The sequence below is a fragment of the Chiloscyllium plagiosum genome, unplaced genomic scaffold (assembly GCF_037043375.1).
Source record: "Chiloscyllium plagiosum isolate Xiang-an unplaced genomic scaffold, Cpla_swu_hap1 HiC_scaffold_7, whole genome shotgun sequence".
In the NCBI taxonomy this organism is placed as follows: Eukaryota; Metazoa; Chordata; class Chondrichthyes; order Orectolobiformes; family Hemiscylliidae; genus Chiloscyllium; species Chiloscyllium plagiosum.
This window is the reverse complement of record NW_028270145.1, coordinates 80,624,699-80,639,167: the sequence shown is the minus strand read 5'-3', so window position 1 is coordinate 80,639,167 and position 14,469 is coordinate 80,624,699. Positions and strand designations below refer to the sequence as shown.

The following is a 14,469-nucleotide window of genomic DNA, read 5'->3' as shown; positions in this document are numbered from 1 at the left end:
ATTCAGTGCAGACAAGAGGAAGGCACAGCATTAGGAAGAAAAAAGTAGATGGCGTATGTATTCCATGAATGGTGGTGAGATAGTTACAGGTGTAAAGTTGTACAAGACCTGAATGTTTAATAAACTTTACTTAGATTGCTATTCACCATTGGATGATGCACAGTGAATAAGGAATGTGGAATATGGAATTGCTTTGAGTCACAGTGAAATAAGTGAGACAAAAAATATAAAATATGTAGTGCTCTAATCAGACCACACCTTAAATACTGGTGTCCTATTTTGGTCATTGCAATGCCACATTCACACCTTGGCAATGCAGAGGCAATAATTTGATCCCTGATATCAGGATCTTCTACAAGTGCACTCAGACCCTGTGTAAACCAACTGGTGGGAGTATTTACAGATATCTCCTTACTACAATGTGAGGTTCTAAGAAGATCACTATCATGCCAGTGCCAAAGAAAAATCAGGCAGCTTGTCTTAATGACCGCTGCCCAGTGGGTCTGATGTCCGTCATTATGAAATGCTTCCAGACTTTAGTAATGGCACACATTTACTCCGGTAACGCAGGCTGGCTTGACCTGCTACAATTCGACTGCCATGAAAATAAGTCCACAGCAGATACCATATCCTCTTTCCTGAAACATCTGGATAACAAGGACACTTACATCATCCTATTTATTTATTTTAGCTCCACCCTCAACACCATAATTACAACTAAACTCATCTCCAAACTATAAGACCCAGGACTCTGTTTTCCACTCTGCAAATGGATCCTTGACTTCCTGACACGCAGACTGCAATCAGTGAGGATAAGCAACAACACCTCCTCTACGATTATCCTCAACACCAGTGCCACACAAGGCTGTGAACTGTACTCCTTATACACTCACAACTGTGTAGTCAAATTCAGCTCTAATTCTATTTACAAATTTGCTGAAGACACCACTGTAGTGTATCAGCTCTCAAACAACAACGAGACAGAATACAGGAAAAAGTTAGACAGCTTAGTGGAAAGTGTAAAGACAACAATCTCTCCATCAATGTCAGTAAAATGAAGAGCTGATCATCGACTTCAGGAAGCAAGGCAGAGAATACGTCCCTGTCTATATCAATGATGCTGAGGTGGAGGTAGTCAAGTGTAAGGAGGTGGAGGTAGTCAAGTGTAAAGTTTCCAGGAGTAAAGATCACCAATAATTTCTCCTGGCCCATCCATATCGACACTACAGTCAAGAAAGCACTACCTCTACTTCCTGAGAAGGCTAAGGAAATTTGGCATGTCCACAATGATACTCATAAATTTTTATAGACCAGAGAAAGCATCCTATCTGGATGCATCGCAGTTTGGTATGGCAACTGCTATACTCAAGGCCACAAGAAATTACAGAGCCTTGTGAATACAGCCCAATGCATCATGAAAACCAGCCTTCTATCTATTGAATCAGTCTGCATTTCCCACTGCCTTCGAAAAGCAGCTGACATAATCAAACATCCCTCCCACCCGGATATACTCAATTCCACCCTCTTCCATTGGGCAAAAGATAGAAAAGTTTAAATTAGCTTATTCCCTGTTATGAGACTTACGAACAGACATCTCATATATTAGTGTTGGTCTTTCTCTGCACCTTCTCTGCAGCTGTAACACTATATTCTGCATTCTGTTCTATTACTCTGATGTACTTATGTAAGGTATGATTTGTCTGGATAGCACACAAAACAATACTTTCCACTAACTCAGTAGGTGACAATAATAAATCATATCAAATGAGAAATGTGTAAGAAAGTCAATGATAGGAGAAAGATTAACACAAAATTACTTTGGAATAAAATATGCAAATACACATGGAAACAAATGCAAATTTTGGAGTGATATAAGGAAGTTACAGAAAGAATGATTTGTGCATGGAATGGATTTTGAGGTGAGCAGTAGTTGTATGAATACAATGATCATTTGAAATCTGACTACATAAAATGGAGATACCTTAGAATATTTCTGGCTGTGAACTAACACACTGAATCATTTTTTCATTCATAATGATCTTGCAGTTGAGGAATAATTACCACTGCTTTACTCTAGAAATCTAAAATAAAGTGAATCAACTTGGTCATTTAATTTAGATTTTGGGTTGCGCAGTATGGCACTATGAAAGCAAAATTTTTAATAAGATATATCTTTTTTGTTATGACTCTACCTCAGGCAGGTTTCTCTAAATTATTAGATGCCATACAAAAATCCCAGATTCCATACATTATTCTCCTAGATGAGGATGGTTGAACTGGCCACTCTTATTTATTTGCTCATACTCTCTTTTAGTCACAATGAGGTTAATTTGAAAAGGACCCCTCACTTGTGAGTACTTCTCTTACAAGAAATGAATTTATGTTCTAAAAAGATCCATTTAATCAAAAATTTTGAGTTAACAAGTGAGTGAATTTATTGGCTACTGAATGTAAAAAGAAGGAATAATACAAGAGACATACATTTAGATTAGGAATAATAAGTGTGTCTACAAAAGGTAAACGTTAGTAAATATAAGGATCAGTCTTTTTTGGGTGGTTTGCAAAGATAAGATAGTGGAGTGTTGATAGTTGAACAGTTGGGATTCTTGACTTTGCAGTTTGTAAAATTATTTTATCAAGTTACCTTCTGACAGTGGTTTGTTGGAAGCACACAAATCAACAAAATCCTTCTATTTTCCTGTTTCCTTTTAACTGGCTTGTTTGCAAGCTGGCTTCTAAAACTCAGAGTGAAAGAATCCTTTTCTCAGGAACACAGGGGTGATTAGCAGGAGGTTCATCAATGTGACATTCAAAGCACACTTGTGCTCAAACACAGCCTAGTACGCATGAAATTCTCAGTTCACTGGCACACTTTCTTCCACTTGCACACATTTTTTTCCACTAACAGATACTGACCACGTGTAAAATTTTTTTTAATCCTTTTTTTGTGTTTTCCTGAAAGAGTGAAACACAAGAAAATGTCTGCAAGAGGCATCACTCTGCTGAGAGAAAAGAGCTAGTCAGCATCCTCGTTATCTCTGTTATATTTCTCTCAGTTCGAAGTTTCCCTGACATTCTAAAGGTGGAACTTTCCATGGCTCCCACATAGAACGTTTGCAGACAGCACTAAATTCATTTCTCAATTAGGATCACTGGACCCCAAATGTTAAGTCTGCTTTCTCTCCACAGATGTTGCCAGATCTGCTGAGTTTTTCCAGCAATTTCTGATTTTGTTTAGCACTAAAGTTACATCTGAAGTCTGTTTTGCCTGTGACAGTCTTTTCTTAAAAACACATTTTGGAAATTAAAGTTGAAAATGTTCAGTACACTTTGGAGCATATATCCGTCACAATGGCATTTATAACTGAGGCACACAGATATTTCATTGCAGCAGGAATAGGTGCAATAATTGAAAGCCATTATATTATATACCAACATTGCAATTTAAATGATCAATTAAGATCAAATTCCAGAATCTGAAGTTAGTGCTCTTCCTTACAATGAGAAATTTGTCTGAGGATATAGGTATGCTCACTGAGCTAGAAGCTCGTTTCCAGATGTTTTGACACCATATGAGGTAACATCATCAGTGAGCCTCCGGATGAAGCACTGGTGGTATGACTCACTTTGTATTTATATGTTTCAGTTTCAGTGGGTTGGTGATGTCATTTCCTACTGTGATGTCATTTCCTGTGGTGATGTCATTTAATGTTCTTTTTCTCAGAGATGGTAAATTACCACCCCTGAGAAAAAGAGCAGGAAATGACATCACCAAAAGAAATGACACCACCACAGGAAATGACATTACCAACCAAAGGAAGCCAAAACACAAATACAAAGCAAGCTATACTACCAGTGCTTCATCCAGAAGCTCACTGATAATGTTGCCTCGTATGATAATGAAACGTCTGAAAATGAACCATCCAGCCTGGTGAGCAAACATCCAGAACCTCAACCTGTGCTACAAATCTTCTCAAATCTCGCCAAATTTGTCTCAGTTTGGATTTTATTTTAACATGGAATTTAATCCTGACTGAGTTACTGAAATCATCAGTTAAAAGATTTCATCCAAACATTCCTTAATATATTGTTTACAGTTTGGGCATGAGCACAAAGTAAATATTTCTTTTAAAAATTCAATTTCAGAATAAATCAGAGGACACCAGAATCAAAATGAGGTAGGGAAAATTGATTCAGTGCAAGCATTTTGATGGTATCAAAAGATTTGTTGATGGTGGAGTCTTTGCTGTTTATCCAGAAGGAGACCTTAGACCACAGGTCATTTATTTAACAACTGATTCTTCATTCATGATTACCACTGGAAAACATGTATTTATCTTTCAGTATTCTTAGCTTGCTTAATTGTTGTGCTTTTGACACAACTGACTGACTTCCTGATCTACTTCACAGGACAGGTAAGAGGTAATCACACTGTTGTGGAGCTCAGGTCAAACTGGGCCCAAACATCAGGGAAGCAACTTTTTCTTTTACAAAAGTCTGACAGCTTGACAGTAGTTTTCTTAATGCTACCATCATTTTGATTAATTTATCAGTAATTTGAATAATTTCCAATTAGATTCAAATTCTTAAAGAATGGTTTTGATGCACACTAAAGAATTGATAACCTATTTTATATTATTTTACAATTTATAATCAAAGAGGTGAAAAAAAAGCTGTTAATCTGTTCTTGTCATATTTGACAATATTTGACAAGGAATCAAAATGATTGCCATATTCTCTGCGTTGTTAGTCCAGGTCCACCTGTGAACGAACCACTCTACAACACTACCAAATGGAATTCTGCAATAAAGCGTTGAACACATTTATCCAAGAACGAAATGAAAACATTTCCACTGCAAAACTACATATTAGTAATACATGTCAGTTGTGCAAGTTCCTAGATACAAGTTTTGGACATTGATATGGTTTTATTGTGGTCATATTATTTTCATATGTTTGATTAAATTTGTATATATTTGGAACAAAATTGTATGTACACACAAATAATGCAATTTCATTTAATGTCTACTTTTAGTTCATCAAAAATGCCGATGACAAGTAACTGATCCAAACTGACCTGCCACAGAACCCAGATAAGTCACTGTGTAATTAATTACTTTCCTTGACAGAGTTAAAACCACGCTTGATAAAATGTATTTTCTCCAGATTATGAACATGGCAAAGGTTAGATACAGAAATGTTACTGGAGCTCGAGAAAAAAATTAACATTTGCTGTTGCAATGTTACATGAATCATCTTACAGTACAGATATCAAATAACTGCACATATTTCATCTGGTTCATCCATTGATCCCTGTCATACCGACCTTCCCTGCTGTCATGGCCATTACAGTTCAATCAACAGTAGAATCCTACAGAGCATCTGTTGCACCAACTAGCAATAATTCAGTAATGACGGCCCAGAGGAAAAATAAAGTAGAATCAGCCCATCAAGACTTACCCCAGAGGAACTGAAAGCTCTTCAGTTTACAGACTAGACTATAACCTGAAGAAATTAAAAGTTCATTTCAGACACATTAGATGTTTAGCCATACTACCTAATAAGCAACAATTATCAGTCCAAAACTTATTTAAGCCAGCCATAATGCATTACACTTAAGGAAATACTATTCATTGAGCCTCATCCTGCACCACTTTAGCAACACTTATCCCAAGAGTTTTAAGCAAATTATATTGTAATAAGCCTCAAGTGTTCTGACAGCAAAAGGACAGAACAAAGGGAAAGAAATCAATACTTTGTTGCTCTAAAGTGATGAAAATGTTTCTTATGAGAGATCAACCCTTAGTTGTTAAAAAGGAGAAACTACTGTTTCTCAATGAAAAGATAAATAGTAATGCACTACTTACAGCAATATCCATAAAGGACCATCTTTAGTCTGTTCCTTTCCTTGAATGATGAATTAAGCACAGTGCCAGTGCAGCACATAACCAGAAGTCAGAAAAAAAACATTTTAAATCTCATTAGTTCTCAAGCAAACAAGAGAACAGAAACTGCAAACAAAAGTGAGCAATTCAGCTTCACATTGCTCTCAAATTGTAAGCACTCCCCCAATGGATTTGCGTTTTATTAGCTTGGTCTCTAATTGGATATCTGCGTTTCGCTATTCTGTTCTGACCTGAATATCATTAGAGATGTATTTACTCTGACAACATGCTAGTATTGTGAATCTGGATAATCTGAATACTAAGCCAATAGCTCCCCTTCAGATTGCTTTTAGTTGCACTGTTCTTCAAGCTGCAATTGTCTATTGAGGTTTCGTTTATATAAGCTGAAATAGACTATAGATAATAATGTAAAGCCAAAAATTTATAAAAATCAAGAGATCAGTTAAGCCACATTTAGCTATTTTTTCTTGCAGGAGCTGATAAGCTAGCTTCAGTCCCAGTGCTGTTAATAGGCAACAGTGTAAAGCCAGCACTGTTATTTGACCAGCTCCGACTGCATAATTCAATAGGCAGGAAATCAGCTGCAGTGCAGAGGAGTTTGTATGCATCTCCAGCACGAAAGCATGAATCTAGGCAGCAAGTTTCAATCTCATCACCTTGTCAATGTTCTATTAAAATACACATGTAAAAAGGGGATGGGCATCTGACCTGAACACTGCAGAAACACCCCGATTCTACCAAAGTGAACAGAATGTGAACTTGAACAAGCGACATGGCATCGTATGAATAAACAGTTTAAGATTCCTAAAAAATGTACACTGCAGATTAAGGTCTCCATGCACAGTGTCCCATCAACATTGTTTATGGTCTGTTTGGAAAGATGTGCTAATGTTAATTCCTTGCAGTAGCATTTCATATCATGTCTGTACCATAATTACTGTTCACTCAATTGTTTTATGAAGCGATGGTAAAATAAAAATACAAAATTTGAATAAGTCAAGAGAGGATACATTATATGATACACAATGCTAAGAAAACTGAGCCCCTGCAGAGTTTATAACTTACAGTATACTACCTACTCTCTTGGTGAGTGTTGTCAAAGGGCAGGTAGTTGAATTAATACGTGTGACATGAAAAAAGTTGTTGTACAAACCTAGTGTCAAGCAGTGAATGGGGAGCAGTTGAATTTGCTTGTTCTAGTGGTTTACAAGAAAGAAATGATAGTGTTTGTGTAAATTCCTACCTTTGGGAAGAATATTTTCAACACTTCTGTAAAGAGGAAGTGTCCTTCTAAGATTTGCTTTTAAAGTTTTACTGGCAATATTATCAATAAATGCAACACTGAATATGGAGGAAATTGAATCACTACAGAGCCCAGATTTGCTTCACTGATTATTTCAAAATCCTTCTCTACAGAATTTATTTGTGTGCCACTGTGTTGAGTAGTAGCTTGGTTCACTCTTGTATCAACTTCTACGGAAGTCTTCGATCAATTTCACAATCATGATTTTTTGGTGGGGGAGTCGGGTGAGGTAGGGCGGGAGTTAATGTTGGTTGGGCTTGTTTTGTCACAACCTAACACAGCAGTCTATTTCCTGGCATAGAGTCATGGAGTCATAGAGATGTACAGCATGGAAACAGACCATTCGATCCAACCCTTCCATGCCGACCAGATATCCCAACCCAATCTAGTCCCACCTGTCAGCACCCGGCCCATATCCCTCCAAACCCTTCATATTCATATACCCATCCAAATGCCTCTTAAATGTTGCAATTGTACTAGCCTCCACCACATCTTCTGGCAGCTCATTCCATTCACGTACCACCCTCTGCATGAAAAAGTTGCCCCTTAGGTCTCTTTTATATCTTTCCCCTCTCACCCTAAATCTATGCCCTCTAGTTCTGGACTCCCCCATTCCAGGGAAAAGACTTTTCCTATTTATCCTATCCATGCCCCTCATAATTTTGTAAACGTCTATAAGGTCACCCCTCAGCCTCCGACGCTCCAGGGAAAACAGCCCCAGCCTGTTCAGCCTCTTCCTGTAGCTCAAATCCTCCAACCCTGGCAACATCCTTGTAAATCTTTTCTGAACCCTTTCACATTTCACAACATCTTTCCAATAGGAAGGAGACCAGAATTGCTCACAATAGGATTCACATTTTTGGATCATTGGAATCTCTTTTGGGGTAGAAGTGACCTGTACGAGAAGGACGGATTGCACCTAAATTGGAAAGGGACTAATATACTGGCAGGGAAATTTGCTAGAACTGCTTGGGAGGATTTAACCTAGTAAGGTGGAGGGGTGGGACCCAGGGAGATAGTGAGGAAAGAGATCGATCTGAAACGGGTACAGATGAGAACAGAAGTGAGTCAAACAGTCAGGGCAGGCAGGGACAAGGTAGGACTAATAAATTAAACTGCATTTATTTCAATGCAAGGGGCCTAACAGGGAAGGCAGACGAACTCAGGGCATGGTTAGGAACATGGGACTGGGAGATCATAGCAATTACGGAAACATGGCTCAGGGATGGGCAGGACTGGCAGCTTAATGTTGCAGGATACAAATGCTACAGGAAGGATAGAAAGGGAGGCAAGAGAGGAGGGGAGTGGCATTTTTGATAAGGGATAGCATTACAGCTGTGCTGAGGGAACATATTCCCGGAAATGCATCCAGGGAAGTTATGTGGGTGGAACTGAGAAATAAATAAGGGATGATCACTTTATTGGGATTGTATTATAGACCCCCCAATAGTCAGAGGGAAATTGAGAAACAAACTTGTAAGGAGATGTCAGCTATCTGTAAGAATAACAGGGTAGTTATGGTAGGGGATTTTAACTTTCCAAACATAAACTGGGACTGCCATAGTGTTAAAAGTTTAGATGGAGAGGATTTTTTTAAGTGTGTACAAGACAATTTTCTAATTCAGTATGTGGATGTACCTACTAGAGAAGGTGCAAAAACTTGACCCACTCTTGGGAAATAAGGCAGGGCAGGTGACTGAGGTGTCAGTGGGGGAGTACTTTGGGGCCAGCGACCATAATTCTATTCATTTTAAAGTAGTGATGGAAAAGGATAGACCAGATCTAAAAGTTGAAGTTCTAAATTGGAGAAAGGTCAATTTTGACGGTATTAGGCAAGAACTTTCGAAAGCTGATTGGAGGCAAATGTTCGAACTTAAAGGAATGGGTGGAAAATGGAAGCCTTCAGAAATGAGATAACAAGAATCCAGAGAAAGTATATTCCTGTCAGGGTGAAAGGGAAGGCTGGTAGGTATACGGAATGCTGGATGACTAAAGAAATTGAGGCTTTGGTTAAGAAAAAGAAGGAAGCATATGTCAGGTATAGACAGGATAGATCGAGTGAACCCTTAGAAGAGTATAAAGAAGAGGGAAGTATGCTTAAGAGGGAAATCAGGAGGGTAAAATGGGGACATGAGATAGCTTTGGCAAATAGAATTCATGAGAATCCAAAGGGTTTTCACAAATATATAAAGGACAAAAGGGTAACTAGGGAGAGAATAGAGCCCCTCAAAGATCAGCAAGACGGCCTTTGTGTGGAGCCACAGAAAATGGGGGAGATACTAAATGAATATTTTGCATCAGTATTCACTGTGGAAAAAGATATGGAAGATATAGACTGTAGGGAAATAGATGGTGACATCTTGCAAAATGTCCAGATTACAGAGGAGGAAGTGCTGGATGTCTTGAAACGGTTAAAAGTGGATAAATCCCCTGGACCTGATCAGGTGTACCCGAGAACTCTGTGGGAAGCAAGAGAAGTGATTGCTGGGCCTCTTGCTGAGATATTTGTATCATCAATAGTCACAGGTGAGGTGCCGGAAGACTGGAGGTTGGCAAACGTGGTGACACTGTTTAAGAAGGGCGGTAAATACAAGTCAGGGAACTATAGACCAGTGAACCTGACCTCAGTGGTGGGCAAGTTGTTGGAGGGAATCCTGAGGGACAGGATGTAAAGGCAATGACTGATTTGGGATAGTCAACATGGCTTTGTGCATGGGAAATCATGTCTCACAAACTTGATTGAGTTTTTTGAAGAAGTAACAAAGAAGATTTATGAGGGCAGAGCAGTAGATGTGATCTATATGGACTTTAGTAAGGCATTCGACAAGGTTCCCCATGGGAGACTGAATAGCAAGGTTAGATCTCATGGAATACGGGGAGAACTTGCCATTTGGATATAGAACTGGCTCAAAGATAGAAGACAGAGGGTGGTGGTGGAGGATTGTTTTTCAGACTGGAGGCCTGTGACCAGTGGAGTGCCACAAGGATCGGTGCTGGGCCCTCTACTTTTTGTCATTTACATAAATGATTTGGATGCGAGCATAAGAGGTACAGTTAATAAGTTTGCAGATGACACCAAAATTGGAGGTGTCATGGACAGCGAAGAGGGTCACCTCAGATTACAACAGGATCTGGACCAGATGGGCCAATGGGTTGAGAAGTGGCAGATGGAGTTTAATTCAGATAATTGTGAGGGGCTGCATTTTGGGAAAGCAAATCTTAGCAGGACTTATACACTTAATGGTAAGGTCCTAGGGAGTGTTGCTGAACAAAGAGACCTTGGAATGCAGGCTCATAGCTCCTTGAAAGTGGAGTCGCAGGTAGATAGGATAGTGAAGAAGGCGTTTGGTATGCTTTCTTTTGTTGGTCAGAGTATTGAGTACAGGAGTTGGGAGGTCATGTTGCAGCTGTACAGGACATTGGTTAGGCCTCTGTTGGAATATTGCATGCAATATTGGTCTCCTTCCTATCGGAAAGATGTTGTGAAACTTGAAAGGGTTCAGAAAAGATTTACAAGGATGTTGCCAGGGTTGGAGGATCTGAGCTACACGGAGAGGCTGAACAGGCTGGGGCTGTTTTCCCTTGAGCGTTGGAGGCTGAGGGGTGACCTTATAGACGTTTATAAAATTATGAGGGACATGGATAGGGTAAATAGAAAAAGTATTTTCCCTGGGGTCGGGGAGTTCTGAACTAGAGGGCATAGGTTTAGGGTGAGAGGGGAAAGATATAAAAGAGACCTAAGGGGCAGCTTTTTCACACAGAGGGTAGTACTTGTATGGAATGAGCTGCCAGAGGATGTGGTGGAGGCTGGTACAATTGCAACATTTAAGAGGCATTTGGATGTGTATAGGAATATGAAGGGTTTGGAGGGATATGGGCCGGGTGCTGGCAAGTGGGACTAGATTGGGTTGGGATATCTGGTCTGCATGGACGGGTTGGACCAAAGGGTCTGTTTCCATGCTGTACATCTCTATGACTCTAATATTCCAACAATGGCCTAACCAATGTCCTGTGCAGCCGCAACATGACCTCCCAACTCCTGTACTCAATACTCTGACCAATAAAGGAAAGCATACCAAACGTCTTCTTCACTATCCTACCTACCTGCGACTCCACTTTCAAGGAGCTACGGAGCTGCACTCCAAGGTCTCTTTGTTCAACAACACTCCCTAGAGGGGTTTGTTTTTGTAGCTCTCAATATTTCATATATTTAAGTTAATATTGACTTTTACACTCATCACATATATCCTCTTAAAATATTGTGAGAATTTTCATAAACGTTGTACAAACTAATTTAAACACCATCTCCACAACCGAACTTGGGAAGAGAAGGAAGTACGAATTATAAATATTACAGGCATTTAAGCTGATTCCTAAAAATACACAACTGACCTATCAGGAGGAATGTTCCACTATATGACTGCTGTAATGGTCTGCTGTTCATCCTAGATTTTACCTAACTTGCTAGCTCAGTTAATGTTGTGGTTTCCTTCCAGACCTTACTTACATGCAAACACAAAATAGAAAAAAAGATTTAGCATCTATATATTGCTGCTGTGTATCCAGTGGTCTGTCAATATTTACCCCTTAGAATTATGCCAATGCGCTCCTCCCAGCCACCTACAGGATTCATTCCTCCCATTGACCAACCAGGTCAAACTCTCTGCTGTCTTCACCACCCTGCCCCCACCACCCCCTTTAGCTGCAGCTCCTCCTACACCCACCCCCAGTCCTGAAGAAGGGTTACATCTGAACCGTCAACTTCTCTACCTCCTGGTGCCTGGCTTGCTGTGTTCTTCCCACCTTCTGCTTGTCTACTTTGGATTCCAGCATCTGCAGTATTTTGCATGTTAAAAACTGGTATCTTGCTTTTGTTAGAGACTGCATAACACAAGAAAAATGCTTTACTATGTCAGAAATCTATTTCCTCCACATTTTACAATGTAATATACCTTCACGCCATGTTTATGGATAAATTATCAAGCTATGTTGTTGCATATTGTTGGGAATTCTGACAAACAATAAGGCATAAGAATAAATTTTGGTTCAGTAGCTAAAATCTCCTAGCAATTCATTTTAAAAATTTATTGTAGATGCTGGTGGCAACTCCCTTCTCCCAAAAGAAAACAGCCTAAGTGTTTTTCCTGGAATAGTAGAGTTAACTGCCAGAAGTCTACAGATCATTTCAGTTAGACTACCTACCAGATAATCTACTCCAAGTTGTTCTTGAAAGAGTTGCTCTTTGTCAAGAAAACATGTTGTACGCTGCATTGAATTTGTAGTAGTTTATTCAAATTGAAAGTTAATCATGTTCTCTCCTCAAGGCAAGCCTTCCTCACTACCTTGAAACAATTCACTGAGTCATCACCTCGAGTACTACAATATCTTAAGAGCTTTGAACCACAAATTAAAGTCATGCTGATTTATAGTGACACAAAGTTTGTGTATTCCTATGACAAATAATCTCAGAAACGGCTGCTTTGCAAGATTGTGAATACTCCTCAAAACATTCATTAAACCAGAAGCAATACAATGGATGGGAGCTGATGAGTTGGAGATTTTGTCTGTGTAAACGTATGTACAGAAAAGTACAAACCATTAAGAATTATTTCATCAACAATACACTTGACATTAATTGTTAAAGGGGAAAATATATTTCTTCTCTCGTACGGCATGCCTGCTTGTAAATGTAATCTTGATTCTCCGGTTCACACAGACTGCTCACTGAATTCATCACTTTTTCAGTGGACATGTTGAAAAGGTCTTAATCAGAAAGACTTCTGTTGCCTCTTAGTGGTAGTACTTGCAGACTAAACACAGAAACACGAGATAAGATTCTGTGTGGAGAGGATGGGCTCAGTGTTATTCCCAGCAAATGCCTAACAACTCAGAATGCAATTTCTCATTCACCTGAGTATTCAATATTTCATTAATTCAATTGTGGACAAAGTGAATAATCAGTAAGTCACAATCTTTACATAAAAACTGTAATTGGCTTCCACCAAAATGATTTATATCTACTTTCAATAAAGCAAAGTACTTAATGAATGTTGTTATGCTACAAAAAAGATACAAGACTCCCGAAAGGTAGCTTTCTATTCAGTTATTTTAACGCTACCATAACACTCTTGTTTTGATCAGACACATATGTAAATTGTATGGTTTTCTATACAATAACATAAATCACTAAACAGATTATCAATATTGTAGTATAAACTGCTAAACTCCCTTTGGTCTGTTGGAATACTCCCCAATAATAGAAACAACTATGAACTCAGATTTTGCATCCAAAACAAAAACAAGAATATAAAATCAAGAAAGGAAATACTTGATTTTTAAAATTTAATTTGAAATGCTGCTTTAATCACAGCATGCTTAAAGCAAAATCACTTCATTCAATAGCAATGAACATACTATAAAAAAATTTCATTAGTTATAATGCTCTAAAATATGCATTTGAACTTAAAAATTATAAGCATGAAAGTATTTTTCTTTCTGGGGAAGATAACTCCAGTGATGAAGCATTCTTGACATTGATTCTGCAAAATAGAAATCGTGCAAGTACAGAGAAGCAACAACATCACTCACCAGAATGAAGGATCTGAATCGTATTTGAACTGCTTACCAGCACTGTAACTGCGATACTACCACCCATTTTATACACAATACTAGGACTGTGCTCTAGAGGTGGAATTGCACTGTCAAAGAACAGCTGCTACACAGTCCAACCTTATTGGCTGAATTTTATGATCGACGCAAGCCTTGGAAATGAAGTCTTTCCTCAAACCTTAACTAATTACTTTCAATTGTGACACAAATGTACCAATCTGTCACTTCATTTCTCAAAGGAGCTGTAGTTTATTTGCACCCTTCTCAGGACTACTCTGCATTCTAAAATTAGTATTTCGATATTCTGTTCCATACCAGGTGACCGTGTTAGCAAGCACAGACTGAATAAAAAGAATGCTTCTGTAATTGAAAACAGCAGCTACTGGACTGTACTATTAAATCTGGTAAAGTTTCTTCCTACCTTACTCAGCTCTGTTATGTTTATACCAGTTAGCAAGGACAATTTAGAGAAATCAATTGTTGCTCATTGCTGCTAAATTAATTCCTAACTTACCTTTGGTCCCTTCATTCATTAGAATAAATAATATTGCTTGTTGATAAATATATTTTGACTCTTGCTTTCATTCAATTTATTAATCACCCTAGTATATGTAAGGAGATGACTTTAACACTTATTTTGCTTATATCCAG

At 38.6% G+C, this 14,469-nt stretch overlaps 1 protein-coding gene across 3 annotated transcripts in view; it reads right to left on the bottom strand.

Moving 5' to 3' along the window:
- thsd7ba (thrombospondin, type I, domain containing 7Ba) overlaps nt 1-13,845 on the bottom strand; it is a 919,481-nt gene extending 905,636 nt beyond the window's left edge. The window contains exon 1 of one of the 3 annotated variants that reach the window (XM_087989223.1): nt 13,798-13,845. The gene's annotated coding sequence lies outside the window, so the exon portion shown is untranslated. Of the gene's footprint in view, nt 1-5,867; nt 5,966-13,797 lie in introns of those variants that run through there. The other 2 variants (XM_087989224.1, XM_087989222.1) reach the window with 2 other exon arrangements.
- Nucleotides 13,846-14,469: the final 624 nt, after the last annotated feature.